Source organism: Capsicum annuum, chromosome 5 (assembly GCF_002878395.1).
Source record: "Capsicum annuum cultivar UCD-10X-F1 chromosome 5, UCD10Xv1.1, whole genome shotgun sequence".
Taxonomy (NCBI): domain Eukaryota; kingdom Viridiplantae; phylum Streptophyta; class Magnoliopsida; order Solanales; family Solanaceae; genus Capsicum; species Capsicum annuum.
Window position 1 is genome coordinate 179,977,580 of NC_061115.1, and position 13,363 is coordinate 179,990,942.

General features: G+C 34.9%; 1 long non-coding RNA gene across 1 annotated transcript; it reads right to left on the bottom strand.

The window, feature by feature from the left end:
- Window positions 1-10,011: 10,011 nt before the first annotated feature.
- Window positions 10,012-10,423, bottom strand: LOC124898946. Its single transcript, XR_007056057.1, has 2 exons — window positions 10,367-10,423; window positions 10,012-10,275 (listed from the first exon to the last, which is right to left on the bottom strand). It is a non-coding gene; the product is annotated as an uncharacterized LOC124898946 (long non-coding RNA).
- Between the last annotated feature and the right edge of the window lie 2,940 nt (window positions 10,424-13,363).

A 13,363-nucleotide genomic window follows, 5' to 3' on the forward strand; every position in this document is an offset into this window, starting at 1 on the left:
CTTAGAGAAACAATAGACGGATTTTTCATTACCGAATACAATTTCATATTTGCACTTGATACAGATTTCTCATATTTTAAGATAATTTCATTGGTCAGATTCGCTAGAAGTTACTTTCTACCCTATGTATCCTCTTTAATTAGCTCTCAGATGATATAGTCTTTCATCAATCGCCTATTTTCCCTTGAAGGCATTCTCCTACCGCACCTTCTGGCGTATAATCATTACCCCGAGCAATCCAACCATATAAATTTGGGCTAAGGCAATAATTATATTGATTTTCCATTCTTGTTATATGCAGTGCTAGGCTTCGAGGGCCTTTTCAGAGTCCAATGCACCCTAAAAGTTAGTCCAATCACTATTGAATTTCTTTACAATGACACCAAAACTAGATCCCTCACAATGCTTGACACATAAACATGAGCAACAACCGATATTAAATCCTAACAAGGTATCAGAACCATATTCATGGTCCCTCAGCCTTATCAGTTTGGACCTACCAAACTTAACTGTAAAATTTCAGATATCTTGTTTGAATGATCTATGACTAATCAGTAAAAACAACATTCACAAAATTAGTGTACTCTATGTGTGTTTCTACGATAACATTATCAGTAATACATGCCTCCCACATATGAAGTGGTTCTATCTGCATGCACCTTATTCCTCTGAACTCATCTTTACTGCAGCCTCTTGTGATGGTCGATCAAAAGTTGATCAACTTTCAGTTTCTTATTTCTACAAAGAAGAGGAAAAAAATTAATATCACAAAAGAACATTATCCATCTGTTGCAATAGATGTAGAGTCTGTTGCAACAAATGTGGAGTTTGTTGCAACAAATGTGAAGTCCATTGGAATACATCAAACCAGCCTTGCTGATGGTTTGATTTGTTCCAACAGTTTCTCCGTCTGTTGCAACATCAACAACAGCATAAACTACAAAGAAACAACAAATAAAAAATATCAACAACAAAGAAACAACAATATTTGTTCTAACACCATCAACAACATCATCAACAACAAAGAAGCAACATTCTTTGTTCCAACACCATCAACAACAAAGAAGCAACATCCTTTGTTCCAACACCATCAACAACACCACACCACAAGTTCCAACAACGCTAACCCTACCAACAACATCAATAATAGCATTAACAACAAAGAAACAAACAAAATACATATAAAAAATGATACTGCCAATAAGACTTTTAAACTTTTCCCAACAGATGACTTTTTTCTCATATTATAACAATAAATTCTCAGTTCGTTTATTCAATACTTAAAAGTTCCTTAAAATTTTTTAAATAAATATGATATGTGTAAATGGTAATTAAATAAAAAAAAATAGATGTAAACAACTTGCAAATAAGAAGAAGAGAATAAAAGAGCAATAGTGAACCTCACCTTAATGTCAAAAGGGAATCAAAACAGCAATTTCAGTCGAGGAAAGATATGGATCGATTTCGATCTGAAAGGATATTTATGAGAAAGAAAAGAGAAAAAAGAGAAAAAAGGTTGTGATAACTCTAAAGAGGAGAGAAAGAAAAAGATGAGAGATGAATAAAATAAATTTAGGGCTGAAGCTGAAGGAGAGATAAGATAACTCTAGATGTATTGTATACGGAGTCGTGGGTTTCAATATTCATTAATTAATATAATTAATATTCATTAATAATTTGAGGAGTACGAGGAAGACTAGTGATATTAAAAAGACAAGATAAGACTACTCAATGAACTCATTTTTGAGTTATCCAAGAAACTCTTTATTTTTACCGCATTTTGTAGTACTACTTTATGTACTCGGACAGAAGCTTGCTTTAAAATTAAAACAAAAAAAAATTCAAATAGATATGTCATCTGTTGCAACATATAGCAATATCTGTTTAAAAATCTCAACAGCACAGTCATCTGTTACAACAGATACAAATATCTGTTTAAAAATCTCAACAGCTCACAGATGTAAATGTCCATTTGATAATTAAATCAAATATGTTATCTGTTACAACAGATACTAATATCTGTTTAAATATTTCAACAGCTCAGTCATCTGTGACAACAGATGCAAATGTCTATTTGATAATTAAATCAGATATATCATCTATTACAACAAATATCAATATCTGTTTGAAAGTTTTCAACAGCTCAGTCATCTGTCACAACAGATGCAAATGTCTATTTGATAATTAAATCAGATATGTCATCTATTGCAATAGATATGAATACCTGTTAGAAATTTTCAACAGCTCAATCGTTTATTCTAATAGATTTCATTGCAATTGATTTAGGTGGAACAAGAGATGAATGAATAAGTTCATAGAGTCAACTACAACTTTAATTGAGTCTTTGTAATTGCATGGTATTGGTATTCCGTTTATCCCGACCCGAGTCATCGATCGATTACTCTGAGTTGAAAAGATTCTCATTAACTTAATGTTAAGCTAGTACCTAAATTAATTTTGGTGGAACTAGGGATGAATGAGTTTTCATTAACCTAATATTAAGACAGAAACTTAATTGATTTAGGTGGAACTAGGGATGAATGAGTTCATAGGGTCAACAACAACTTCAATTGAGTCTTTGCAATTGCATAGTGTTGGTATTGCGCTCATCTTGACCTGAGTCGTCGATCGATCACTCTGAGTTGAAATGAGTTCTCATTAACTTAATGTTCAGATTAATAGTACCTAAATTGATTTAGGTGGAACTAGGGATGAATGAGCTAATAGGGTCAACAATAACTTTAATTGAGTCATTGCAATTCCATGATGTTGGTATTGCGTTCATCCCGAGCCGAATCGTCGATCGATCACTCTGAGTTAAAATGAGTTCTCATTAACTTAATATTTTAAAAACTATATCTTTTGAAATTTTAAAAATTAATTAAAATCAATTCGGACCAAATTAACAATTTCAAAACTTGTCATTTTTTCCCAAAATTATAAATCAACCCATACAAATCATCTATTTGCGGAAAAAAAAATTTTCATTTGAAATCTTAAGTTCTTGCTCTTCTCTCTCTCTCTCTCATTTTCGACCACATAGTTGTTATTTTTGACTTCATTCTTACTTGTATCCGGCGTTTTCTCTGTCCTCACAGGTAACAGAGTTCGAGAAAAGTTCTACATTTGTTCTTTATTCTAAAAATTAGGAATTTTTAGTTAATGATGAAAAAGAAGACTTTTAGTTGTATTATCTTCGAGAATGGGTTACCAATTTTGTGTTTGATGCTAAAAAAGTAGGAAGCACCGAGAAAACTCTAGTTTTTATCTCAATGTTTTGTTAACTGTCGTGGTATTGTTGGATGGTGTTTGTGGTATTGTTGGTGGATGTTGTTGGTGGTGTCGGTATTTGTGTTTTTAGTGATGGTTTCGGTGGTCTTGGTGTTAGTAATGGTGGCATTGGTGGTGGTCCATCTATTGCAATATGTGGAAGATCTGTTGGGAGATATTAAATAGGTTTTTAAACAGATTTTCTATCTGTTCCAACTGATGGGTTATCCGTTGGAGAATTTTTTCGTAATGTGGAGTAGAATAATTTATTGAAATATATCTTACCTTTTTAAAAAAAATTATGCAGACATCAAATGCAATGTAGTTTTTGTTTTTCTATTGTTTGGTGTTAAAAGATGTCTCCAAAAACAAAATAAACTGAAAGTGGATCAACTTCTAACCACCCAACAAAAATGGCTAGAGTACAATAGATTCGAAGGAACTTACTGAACAATCTCAGTTAGGGAAAAATAAAGCAGAGGAAAGTGATAAATCCTCACCAATGGGGTGTGAATTAATATCGAAATCCCAGCATTATCCTGTCAAAACCATTAGTATCGACAGGTTTTGAGTTACGATACCGATGGATAACCCTGACAAAGTAAATGGTCATCTTGTACTTAAATGTAAGTTGGGGAAACATTTTGATAAATTTAGGATTATTATGAAGAATGAAAACATAGGCGAACTTTTTAACAAGAGTCGTTTTACATACTTTCTTAAGCTACCTGCGGACCACAGTCTGTTTCCCAATGAGCATGGTATATGTTCCTCTCAAGCGCAGGATCAAGTACGTGGGGAATGATAAAGTTTCGAAGTAGAGGGCAAAAAGATGGATGAAATCTGGATTAACTATTGTGGCATGCCGGTTTGTTTTGGAATGAAAGAGTTTGCCATAGTGACAAGCTTGAGATGCAATCGTCCAGAAGAACCTCTCATCAAGGAAACACCCAACAAAGGATCCAAGAAACACAAGGGAAAAAAAGATGGGTTGTTGGGCATTTTTGGACGTAGTAGATATAAAGCGGACGATTTGATGGAAGATCTCGAGGGCAAAAACATACCAAAGCACTACAGGGAGAAATTGTTCTTAGTTTGGCTTGTCCATTCCATTTTATTGGCAAGAGATGTTAGGAAAGTCATAGAAGATGATTTGTTGGTGCTTGTTGATGATTTTAACAAATTTAACGATTATCCCTGGGGATATGACAGCTACTACTTGACTGTCGAATATTTACTGACAAAACTATCCCCAAAGACGACCACATTATACGACTTTCCTTGGACTTTCATGGTAAAATTGATCACTAATTTTACTCATCCATTAATTTATATTGAATATAGATATTATGATTTTTTTTGCTTTCTTCCTGTTTACATATTTTAGGCTTGGGCATGTGAAGTCATTCCTTCCCTCCGAAAGTAGTTCAAGGTTTACCCGGATGAGGTTTCTCATCCAAGAATCCTTAGGTGGTTCGCTGCAAATGTTAGTAAAAATATTAAAGAGGCTGCTGATCTCTTTAACCCTCTGGATGATGCAGTTCGTCTTCTTTCAACTAAAATAATTTGCCTCAAAGAAAGATATCGAAATAGATGTGCCATCTGTTGTGACAGATGGGTCGTTCGTTGCAACAGGTTACCCGTCAACTACAACTAGTGCAACAGATGGGTAATCTGTTGCGACAGATGATCCATATTTTGCAACAAATTAACCATTTGTTGCTCTGGTTCTCTAAACTCAACTCAATAGATTACCCATCTACTACAAATTATTCAATAGATGGGTAATCTGATGCAATATATTATCAATCTATTGGGATATACAGATCAGCTATTGCGGCAACTAGATCGTCTGTTGCATAAGTTGGTTGTGTTAACATGTAACCCAACTGACTGCAAATTATTATTATATAATTTAAATGCCTTCTCTTTTTTTATAGGTTGTACATCCTTGGATCGTGCCTACTATTGATGAGTTGGGGATGACTTCTTTTCTTACTCTAGGCCTTGTTGATACAAAAGAAGAACCAACGGTGGAGTTAAAGAGCAATTAGGCAAGGTTAGCCTAATGTTGAAGCTCTTCACGACCAACCTACTGCATCAAATCCGGGTGCTTCTTCTAGGGGCGTTACTGGTGGAGTTGTTGATGATGGTGGCAGCTATCTTGAAGCTGTTACTGCTACAAGTCCAGGTTATAAGTATATTAGTACTCAGAAAAAAATAAATACGTTTGAAAACACCCCTTGCACAGTTCTCTCTCACCTCTACACCGGTCTCTCCCACCCTTACAATGGTCCCTCTCACCCCTATTCACGCTCATGTTCTTATTGCAAATGCAAAGTGTGCAAGGACAGAGAGGATAAACTCTTTGAAAAACTAGAGGCTATTACTGAAGCTACCGAGGAGTTGAAATCCAAGAGGGGTGTCATACCATCCAAGAAAGTGAGGGAGCCATACACTCCTACAGTGGCGGTCAGGAGAAAAACAAGAAACATTAGACAAATACTCTTCGTTCTGAAAACAGTAAAAATTGCAACTCCTTCCGCTCCAAGAGTTATTGAAGTTCAGGAGTCGTTGAAGAAGGTGGACATATACGCGGCACTTGGCGGCGAGGAGAAGAAAGAACTGTAAGAGATCATGAACAATGAGACGAAACCCCTAGAAGAATACACCATGCATTCATTTGACGCTAAAGACTTCAGGAGTATGACAAATATGCGCGTGTGGTATGTGGACAATGTAAGTTTACTTTTGATAACCTAGCCTTCCAATCTACTCCATGAAGAAGAAGCTATGTAGCAGATGTGTAATCTGTTGCAACAACTAGGTATTCTATTGCAACAAAATACACATCTGCTATAAAAGTTGCGTTAGCTGGGTAATCTGTGAACTGATTCAGAGAACCCTCCGTAACAAAATCTTTCCACTGTGTTTTTATTCTTTACAATAACTAACTTATTTAAAAGTTGTCTTCTTATACCACAGTATGTTGATAAAATTCTCTGCCTCATGAGGGGCAAGCAATTAGCGTACCCGGATACTTCTGATACTGTCGATAGATAATGGACCTCAACTTCTACAACTATTTCAAGGATAGGTACGATGATCTCCTTGGGTAGGCTGGTCCCAATGTTCGAAGATTTGATAAGTTAGTTTCTACGTTCGAATGGGATAAAGACATGATTAAATATGTTAGAGGAAAGAGACCATATCCACATGGTAAGAGTTGGACCAAGGCAAAGAGAATCCTTGCAGTCATGAACGTGGAAGTCAAATAATTTCTCGCTCTTGAGATACTACTCTACGAAGGAAAGATTAAGGTTTATGACTGCAACTTACCTGTCTTCAACGAGGACACATTTTTAACCTATGTGAAGCCACTCTTGAAGTTGTTTCCCAAGTTGTTGACGCAGAGTAAGCTGATGGATCATTTGCCGAAGGAAGTCTTGGGGAAGGAATCATGGGTTTTTTAAGGTCAAAATAAGAACATCCAGCTCAAAAGAAATAGAATTGATGCAGCGTATGGGTCATACTCAATGGCATATATCGAGTGTTTGCTGGCCGGTACAGAAATGACCAGTATGTGTGATATCGTTGTGGGGAAGATGCAAGGTGTCTGGGCTTATGGGGTACTAACTAAATGGTTGGAGCCTGTGTATAAATAAGAATATGTACAAAGATAGAAACGAACACGATAACAATTTTTTATTTCAAGCCACTTCACTTTACATGCAGTGGCAATAATTTTTTATGTCTGGCGAAAGTTGAATTTTTATAATGCAACAGATTTTATATCTATTGTAACATTTATAGTACCTGTTGTGATAGATTGATTATCTATTGGAATAGGTTGGTCATCTACTGCATTATACAAATGTTTCCCAGTCTGTCTCTCGTAATAGATATACAATCTGTTGCAATATATAATCTATCTGTTGTAACTGATGGGTAATCTATTGGAACAAATCAAGAAGGTAGGAAGACCTGATATATAATTTTCATCAGATAACCAAATTAAATGGTTGGAGCCCATGTATAAAGAAGAATATGTACAAAGACAAAAACAAACACGATAATAATTTTTATTTCAAGCCACTTCACTTTACATGCAGTGGCAATAATTTTTATGTCTGGCGAAAGTTGAATTTTTATAATGCAACAGATTGTATACGTGTTGTAACATATATAGTACCTATTGTGACAGATTGATTATCTGTTAGAATAGGTTGGTCATCTGTTGCATTATGCAAATGTTCCCAGTCTATCTGTCGCAACAGATATACAATCTGTTGCAACATATAATCTATCTGTTGGAACTGATAGGTAATTTGTTGGATCAAATAAAAAAAATAGGAAGACCTGTTATATAATTTCCAACAGATGACCTACATGTTACATCTCATGTTGCAATATATGTCTAAATCTATTTGATAAGATATGTTGTTTGTTGCAGCAGATGTATTATTTGTTGGGATATTTGAATCTAGTATTCCATTTCAATTAACATGTTCAAAACTAAGGATTAAATTATATTCATAGACAACATAAAATAATTGAAGCTTTCAAAAATTACATGAAATAACTCAACAAATAAATGAACCGTAAAAAAAATCATTATGGGTATAGATGATCTACTCTACAAATAAATCAACAAGTTAAACTAAGGAGGATAGGTTATTATATTGATGGACTCAAGCTATAAAGATCTACTCAATATGGGCAAGTTGTTCTTCATCCGGTGCTACGAAATTAGGCTTTGATCGTCGTGGATCTTTAATTTCTCTTGTGTACAGCTTTTGGGCTTTTGCTTCTCTATATTTCCATAAAAGAGCAGCATATCTTTTACGGTGTAATCCGGCATCAAGTCCATCATTTGGTACTTGCAATACATCGCTCAAATACTCGGCGTAGGCGGCAACAAAAAGAACGTAATCCCTGGGTTTTCAGAAAAACAGATAATCTATATCTTGCAGTTCATGCAAGCATTGTGAAATTGGTGAAATAAAACTAAATCATGACACTTAAACTTACAGGCTACCAATGGTTTGTTGAGCAATTCCTTCAACATATTGTACAACAAATGGATTACCCATTTTATCCCGGTATGCTTCAATCGTCGACTAATCAGTACGAACCTTTTGGTCCAAAAAGTCACTCATATCAAGGTAAGTAGGTAATATTTTGGCCAGCTTTTGTATCTCAGACGACGGCCCAGAACGTCTCCTTCGCAACATCGAGTCATAAACTTGGATGTGCCTCTCTTTTAGAACAACGACAGCTAACACCCAATGGAATTTATCACCACAATTGATTGGGATGTACACTTCATCGACCAAATACCAAGTTAAGCCAGTTGGAATGCTAAAACCTTTGATGATGTTGATTAAGCATTCCTTATTTCGGGAAACTTCCACTTGTTGTTGACAATACCTATCATAGGAATTATTGACGTAAACTTTGTACAAATAATTGTCTGTCGTGTATCTGTATTGTTCTTGTGTTTGCAACTTGGCCTTCTTCCGGAGGTAGTATAAAATGACATCGATGTGCTGTGCATATTATCAAATATTTTGGATTATGTGATAAAAAAATTAATACACAGATATAATTAAATAAAGTATTAATTAATAGTAATATGTATGACATTTAAACCTCATTATTCCAGCAAGTTTGGGGCTGTGACATTAAATAGAACCAATTCTTCATTCCAGGATGTGCAACAACAAAGTCAAACATATCAAAACCAAGACTCGATACGTTCAATTTATAGTGTTCGTTATTTTATTTTCTACATGATGATTTATATGTGTTAATGTCATGTTCTTACAACAAGAATTGTATAAACCAATATCTTTAAAATTGATTTATGTACCTATCGGCATGATGCTTTAATAGCCCATCGACAATCCATTCTGAATAGTCGTTGATCAACTGTATTAGTTTTTTTGGAGCCTCGTTCGAGATGTTGAACCCTTCAAAAGGTTAATTCTTTCGTTCTTCCGAACTGACATGCTCCACTTTTTCTTCTTCTTTAGAAGCAATTGATCGATTATCAACTGTGATATTATGCTCTTCAGCAGTAGCTTCTACTGTGAAATCCACCTGGAAAGCCAAAATTTTTAATGCTAATTACAGATATTCAATAGATTGTCCTTCTGTTGTAAAAGGTCAGTTTTATGTTTCAACAGATAAATCATCTGTTGGGACAAATTCGAACAGGTAAATCAGAGTAGTATGATAATTTTGAATAGATGACCCATCTTTTGCAACATAAGACTCATCTGTTGCAACAAATAACGCATCTGATGCAATAGGTTAGACAGCAGTTGCAACAAATGTATATATTTGTTTGATAATTTTCAGTAGATGTATCATCTGTTGAAACAGATATGTGACTGTTTGTTTGTTGGAACAGATGATGTACATTCACTTTCTTCAGCTCAAGTTGCTCTCCTGTGGCCCTTACACACTGAACAACGGTACAGGACAAGACAGAGGTGTCGCAATTTTGCTTTTTTTTATACTTGATGATGCCTTGGAAATATCTTTCCTTCTCCTCTTAGCCACTTTTCTAGTGGAGTGTATGGATATGAATCCTCTTTGATGTAATGACACCCCTCTTAGATGTCATTTCCTTTACAGAAGCAGCTAGTGCATTAATAACATTAATCACTTCATCATATTTCATCTTGCCGTCTTGACATTTGTATGCATAACATTCGCTAGATATGGAAAAATCTGGAAAAAAAAATTTGTATAGCCAGTATGATCATAACCATAATAATTAGCCCCAATAGCAGCACCACTATCACTACCACTACCATCATCAACAACAACAAGCCCACCCTTTAAAATTATTTTTCTTGTGATGGTTGTTGCTCCAAACAATTCCATTTTTGTTCCATCAATGACCTTAGAATCCGATAAAGTTTACACAGATCGTAAAATAAGAAAAATTGGCATCTTCAACTCTTGGTTGGTCGGAGCAGGCCACAAATGAACAATCTAAAATAAATCAGTACATATATTAGAATAATGATAAAATCATTCAAAAGAACCATTAATTAAAAAAAAACTTGATTAGAATTAGACTTACTGCTTCCTTCGGGGGATTGAACAGATCAAAAAATATTGTATTTTTATCAGTTTTGACCAACAACCATCTCAGGATTCTTGGATAGAAAACTTCTTCCTAGTAGTTCACTTGTTGTCTCAAATAAGGAATGACTTCAAATTCTCAAGCCTACAACATAACGTCAATAAATCAAAAGCATTATTAATTTTTTTTTAAAAAGAATCATATCATGATAAAAGAAATATTTACCATGAAGGCCCATGGAAAGCCATATAAGTTGACTATCCTTGGCATTAACAGAGTCAACAAATATTTGACAGTCATTTTGAAGCTTTCATAACCCCAAGGATAGCTGTTACATGCTTCAAGATCCTTCGAGAGATTTATTAAACCGAGGCTTATGTTGTTGTTAACGTCTCTTGCCCAAAGAATAATATGTACAAACCAAACCAAGCACAATGGTTGCTTGTGCTTCTTTGAGAGTTCTTTACCTTTCAACGCTTCTATCAATTTTTTATTTTTGAAGCTTGGACCAACAATGGACACCAGGTCATCACGATCACTCGACTTGCCTTTGCCTTTTTTGGGGTGTGCAGGGTGCTTTTTTGGGTCAGAGTAGGTATAACTTGAGAAGGAGAAGGAGGATAACATTTTAATCCAGTAACTATGGCAAACTCCTTCCAACCAAAACAAAAAGGCATGTCATAGTAATTTATCCACACTTCATCCTTCTTATATTTGTTTTCATACATAAACCTATGCTTGAGAAAATCGTGTACCATTTTCATCTGGAAATGAGTATTGTTGTCCTCCGATAAATCAAGATACTGCCCAAAGCAGCTTTTTCTGAAATAATAATTCAATTTTTGTTCTCAAAGTATTTTTCTGAAGGCGTCGACAGATTATTCCATGGCTGACTTAACCACGAAATCACACGTTAAATCTGTGGTACCATCGCACTGCATTCTCATAGAATAATGATCAATGTTGAAGGTTTTGACCAACTTTTCAGCGGAAAGGCCATTAGCATTTGGATCATCTCTTTTGAAACATTCCTCTCCCCGTGTTCATTATCTTTTGTTCCTGATTGAGATAACGCTTGTAAAACAAGCTCATAGAGTGGTGGATGTAGCCGAGCTGTTGCACTTGTTCTTTTACTTGGACTTAATTCGGTTTCTTTTCTTTTGGGAGCCATATTATCTTAAATTAACAGGAACATAAAATAAATATAATTGATTAATGTATCGTTAAAAAAGAATAACAGTAAATCTAATATGCACAACGGTAAAATAACAGTTCCAACAGATCACACATTTGCTGGACCAGGTATGTTATCTGTTACAATATATAACCGACCTGTTGCAACAGATGAGTAAACCGTTGGAAACAATAAAAATAGATCACTAATCTGTTGCACCAGGTATTTTATCTGATGTAACATATAACCAACCGTTGCAGCGGATGAGTAAACTGTTGAAAACCATAAAAATAGATTACTAATCTGTTGCACCAGGTAGTTTATCTATTGCAACATATAACCAACCTGTTGCAATAGATGAGTAATTCACTAGAAACAGTAAAAACAGATCACTCATTTGTTGCACCAGAAAGGTTATCTGTTGCAACATATAACCAACCTGTTGCAAGGATGAGTAATCCATTGGAAACAGTAAAAACAGATCACTAATCTGTTGCACCAGGTAGTTTATCTGTTGCAACATATAACTAACCTGTTACAACGGATGAGTAATCCATTGAAAACCATAAAACAGATCACAAATCTGTTGTACCAAGTAGTTTATCTGCTGCAACATATAACCAACTTGTTGCAATGGATGAGTAATCTGTTGGAAACCATAAAAATAGATCATTAATCTGTTGCACCAGATATTTTATCTGATGCGACATATAACCAACTGCTGCAACGGATGAGTAAACCGTTGAAAACCATAAAAATAGATCACTAATCTGTTGTACCAGGTAGTTTATCTGTTGCAACATATAACCAACCTGTTGCAACGGATAAGTAATCAGTTGACAACAGTAAAAGCAGATCACTCATCTGTTGCACCAAAAAGGTTATCTCCTGCAATATATAACCAACCTGTTGCAACGTATGAGTAACCTATTGGAAACAATAAAACAGATCACTGATCTGTTGAAACATATTACTCATCTATTGCAAAATGAGTTATCTATTGGATTAATATTATTTAGATTTCTTCCAAACAGAAGAGTCATCTTTCGCAACAGATGAATGATCTGTTAGATTGTTCATCTGTTGAGTCAGATTTTCATTTGTTACATCAGATGTTTTCATCTATTGCATCAGATGTTTTCATCTGTCACATCAGATGTTTCATTTGTTGCAATACCATTTTTACCAAGACAAACAACAAATCAACCCAGCAACACCAACACATCACACACACACACTAAGAACAACAATCGTGACAAAAAATCACCAACAAATTCGAATCAACAGTTCGACAACAAGAAGAAGAAATGCCAGAAATTAGAGTTTTATTCAGTCCACATTTCAAATTAAGCTAGAAATATTAAAATTGTTAATCAATACTAGAAGAGTAGTTGACTCAAGTTCCTCTGTTTCTTCATAATTTTTTACCTGTGAAAAAAATGGGATGACGAAGAACTAGAAGTTGTTGTCGCTGGAGAAGTCTTCACGTCGATTGACGGTTGAAAGTCGAAAGAGAACGTCGGAGGTTGAAGTCGTCGGAGATTGAAGGAAGAATTTTGCAGAACTATTAATTGGGAGAGAGTTGAGAGAAGCTGTTGAGAGAGAGGAGAAAGACGGTTGATTTGGATTAAAGGGGGTGTGGGTTGATTTATATTTTTGAAAAGATTAGAATGTTTTAAAAATATTAATCAAATTCACAATTAACTTAATCAAGTTTTCTAATGATGTTTGACCCTTTAAGTTGATCAATATCACCAATCCTTCATTCAAGACTTAAAAGACACCTTTCCTTCAATTTTCTCAAGTTTTCTACTCCTCAC